Source organism: Chinchilla lanigera, unplaced genomic scaffold, assembly GCF_000276665.1.
Source record: "Chinchilla lanigera isolate Chin_1 unplaced genomic scaffold, ChiLan1.0 scaffold00014, whole genome shotgun sequence".
Lineage (NCBI taxonomy): Eukaryota > Metazoa > Chordata > Mammalia > Rodentia > Chinchillidae > Chinchilla > Chinchilla lanigera.
The window spans coordinates 22,505,754-22,510,411 of NW_004955415.1; the positions used below are offsets into that span (position 1 = coordinate 22,505,754).

General features: G+C 44.3%; 1 pseudogene; it reads right to left on the reverse strand.

Moving 5' to 3' along the window:
* Window positions 1–1,769: 1,769 nt before the first annotated feature.
* LOC102008404 overlaps window positions 1,770–4,658 on the reverse strand; it is a 20,842-nt pseudogene continuing 17,953 nt past the window's right edge.

Below are 4,658 nucleotides of genomic sequence, written 5' to 3' on the forward strand. Positions count from 1 at the left end.
TTGTGCTTGTTGCTTTTGCTGTGTTCTGCTGCCATGAGCTGTAGCCCTCTGCCATGTGCCACTCTGCTTTGTAACCTGCCAAGTATGGACTAAAACCTCCACAAACTGTAAGTGAAATAAACCTTTCCTTCCTTAATTTTGGGCATCAGGTATTTTATCCCAGCAATGAGAGAAAAGTAACCAAGACAAGGGTGAATATGTGTAACTGCATTATTAATAACTCTCAGATCTTGAACTAAATGGTAGGGCCATTGGGCTTGATTACTGGAAGGATGGGTGTGTTATAAGGTGTGTGGCTTTAAGAAATCCATTTGTGAGGAGACATTTAATTATGGGTGTAAGCCCCCATTGGTGTTTGGGAGATATTGGGTATTGGGAAATGCAGGGGTAGATGGATGGGTCCCTGAGGTGAATGGAGACAGGGACAGCATGAGTCACGTGGGTGGGGTTGGAAGTATCTCAGACTATGGATGGACCAGCGAAGGAGGTAAGGGAGGGTCGGGATTGGTGGTGCGCAGTGATGTGGGCTGAAGGATGAGAGCAGTAGGGAAAGAAAAGTGAAGGAAAAATTGAGTTTTTGGAGGTCTCTCCCCACGAGAGGTGCAGGGCAGTTTGGGACCATGAGAAAGTTGCGAGTGAAAAGAGTATCTGGAGCTGGCAAGGAATAGGCCCTGTCCAGAGCAGCTTGGTGGGTCAGCCGTCAGTCTCCACTAGAGATAAAGGATCGGGTGTAAAGGCCTGAAAACTCAGGAAGAACACTGTATGTGACTCCCATGTCAACAAGAAGAGTGTCCTACCTGAGACTTCTAGTGAGACTTGGGGCTCCGACTAGGATACCCTTGTGGGGGCCATGGACCCTGAGCCCTGTTAATCCTCCTCAGCAGCAATACCCAGAAGGTCAGGAAGTGATGAGTCCAGTGGCAGTGCAGATTATCCTGTGAGGGTGGGGAAATGCATGACTTACCCACTCTCTAGTGGGCAGGGCAGTCGCACTTCCAATGGCCCTCGAGATTGCCGATAGGACAAGATCTCATCAGTGACCACAGATTGGGGCAGGCTCATGCCCAGTGTCCTTCTTTGCAGGGCTTGGAGCATGGTCCAGGAGGGGCTTGCCGCCATGATGACTTAGCAGAATTTTTATTAAGTGGAAAACCTATCAAATAGCAGGTGAAATGGGGTATTCCATGATGACCTGCAAAGCTGATTCTCAAACTGCTCGCCAACAATTGAGACTAAAGAAGACAAATGGAGTGAGGATGTAGATGAGAACATAGAAAGAAGAACCATTTATTGCAACTAACAGAGGGCGGTGAGAGGACACCCTCTCTCCATAGGTTTGACTCTAGAGACTGGCAGAGGACTCAAGCAGGAATCAAAGGGCCAGGCTAATGGGAATGGTGGATTGATCCCCAAGATACGACCAGATTGCCACACTGCCCCCAAGTCACCTGGAAATGTTGGGGCACTCTGCCACCTGGAGGCTTGCTTGTTCCTACAGGCCCTGCCACTGAACAGACTCTCAGGAGATGGGTGGGAATGGGTGAAATCCCCAGACAGAAAACTGCAGGGTACCTTTATGGACATAGGCCTGGACTAACAGCACTTCTGTTAGCCAGAACCCTCCTGAAAACCAAATGTCTCCATTGCTGCCTTTGAAGTCTGCCTGAGTGAGGGATTCTCTTCTACCGCTCCACCTTAGGCTAGAGAAGTGACAAAATTGAGCTGAGTGGAATATAAGTTAAAGGGGTGCATTCCAGTTGCCTTGCTTATCAGGAAGAATTGGAGCTAGATAAGCTCCTATAGTGGTGGCAGCCAGGAGAGCGGGACCACCTGTGTACAGGGGATCTGCGTCTTTGTGAGCATGACCTTCTCCTCATCCATGGGGGTGACCTGCACCACATGGGAGGTAGTGGTAGCATTTTCCTGGGAGGGTTGAATCACTGGGGTAGTGGCCTAGACCAGGGGGCCAACGCAGCAGTAGCATCAGTCTCCATCAATTTGCCCTCCATCCATGTGCTTCTGTACTTCCTCTGCGTCATCTGGATTCTCAAACTCCACATATGCACACCATTTGGAGAGATGAGGATGCATCGTTTTTACAGGCATGTCAATCATTTTAATCATCCCGTAGGTAGAAACTATCTTTGTGACGTGATCCGTGATAACATTCCTGGTCAGCCTCCCAATGTGCACTTTGGTGAGTTTAGAGGAAGGGCTTTGCCTTTTCCTCTCCTTTCTATCTCTTTTAGGTGCTTGGATTTAGAGCGGGAGCGTCGTCTATTGTCATGTCTGAGGCAAGAGGGTTCAGGGAGCCAGGGGAGCTGCTAGAACTGGAGCTGCGCAATGCACTGGAGCTTCCAGAGTGGCTGGATGCTGAATAGGAACTGGAGCCACTGCTTGAGCCCGTGCTGGTGCTAGAGCCTGAACTGGAATTTGAGCTGGACGGAGACCTGGTGCTGCTGCTTCCACTGGAAGCACTGTGCCTCTTCCAGGTCTTACCCTGCCAAGGTCCTTCTCACTGGACTCCTTGGTGGCCCCTTTGTCTTTAGAGTGGTCCTTGGACTTCTCATCAGAGCAGTTCTTGTGTTTGGTAGGAGAAGGAGCCCTAGTGCTGGACTTTTTATTATTTTCTTTGACTCCTAGCAAGCTCTTCTTTTACATCTGATAAATCCATTCTCCCCTTCTGAGGTGTTCAAAGCAGCAATACCAGCCTCACTTACCTGAAATCTCACTTCTAACTTGAGTCTGAGAACTGATCCCTAATGGATTGCAATTCAGGCCAAAGAGGAGTATCTTCCCATCACCACTACCTCCTCCCGCTCTCTTAGTGTTCTTTTAACTTGCATCTCCCAAATGACCACTGATGTTGACCATTTTTTCATATATTTGTGTGACATTTCTATTTCTTTATATGAGAAGTGCCTATTCATTTCAGATGGCACTTTTTGGACTGGGTCTTTAAATTTAGGGGATCTAATATTTTTAAATATTCTAGATATTATGCTTTTGTCTAAGGACAGCTGGCAAAAATTTTTTTCCAGCATATAGTTTTCCACATGGAGTTTGTACTCTATGCATTGTTTCTTCACTCTTTTGGTGGTTTCTTTTGCAGTGCAAAAAATTATTTAATAAAATAATATCCCAGCTGTTAATTCTTTGTGAAAGTTCCTGTGCAATCAGGGTTTTCTTCATAGGGTCTTTGCTCATACCTATGTCTTCAGGAATTCTACCTATTTATCTATCTTATGACAGACTTAATGAATCTGTTTTAATATTTAGATCTTTGATTCATTTCAACTTTAGATTAGTGCTTGGTGAGACCTACGGGTCTAGTTTAAATCTTTGGCATGTGGAAAACCAGTTTTTCCAGTACCATTTATTAAAGAATTACCTTTCTTCCAGTGGGTGTTTTTGATCCCTTTGTCAAAAATAAGGTGGCTGAGGGTGTTTGCGGTTGTTTCTGCATCTTCTAATGTATTCCACTGATCCTCAGTCTATTTTTTTCCAGTACCACACTTTTTTTTTTATCCCAGGAGCTATATAGTATAATTTCAAGTCAAGGGTTGTCATATCCCTTCCCTTTCCTTGTTGCCCAGAATTGTTTTTGCTATTCTAGTTTTCTTCTCATTCCAACTGAAGTTTAGGGTTGTTTTCTCTAATTCTGTGTGGTATGCTATTAATATTTTGACTGGGATTGCATTCAATCTGTTGAACAATTTTGGGAGTATGGCTATTTTCACTATATTGGTTCTTCCTAGCCAAGAACAAGGAATTTCATTCCATTTTCTGGTATCCTCTTCAATGTCCCTTTGCAGAGAACTGTAGTTTTCAACATGAAGGTCTTTTAGCTCCTTTGTTAGATTGATTCTTTGGTATTTCCTTTTTTTGTGTTCTTATGAAAGGTGTGGTTTCCCTAATTTCTCTCTCAGTGAACTTGTTATTCATGTACAGGAATACTATTGATTTTTAAATGTTGACCTTTATCCCACTATGTTATTGAATTTGGTTATTAAATACAGAAGTCTTTTGGTAGAACTACTGGAGTCTTCTATATAGAGTATCATGTCACCTACAAATAATGATAATTTAAATTCTTCCTTTCCTATCCCTATTCCTTTTCTTTCTATCTCTTTACTAATTGCTCTGGCTAAGTTTCCAGAACTATACTGAATAAGAGTGGTGATAGCGGACATCCTTGTCTTGCTCCTGATTTTAGAATGAAAGCTTTCAGTTTTTGACCATTTAGTATGATGTTGGTTGTTGGTTTGCCATAAGTGGTTTTTATCAGACTGAGATAAAGACCATCTATTCCAATTTTCTGTAGGGTTTTTATCATGAATGAGTGTTGGACTTTGTCAAATGCTTCTCCTGCATCTTCTGACCTGGTCATGTGTTTTTTGTACTTGGCTCTGTTAATAGCGGTTACAGGCTGCAGACAGGTACTGGGCCCTAGGCAGACCCCAAGCCAATCAGGCTCACAATTAAGCTGAACAGTCACACTGAGTAAGTGTTGAGGAGGGAAAACATGCTTCTTAGAATGCATGCCAAGACATGTATGTAGGGGCTAGGGATTTAGCTCAGCGGCAAAAATCGCCTGCCTGGCAAGCGCAAGGTCGTGAGTTCGGTTCCCGGTACCGGAGAAAAACCAAAACCAAAAA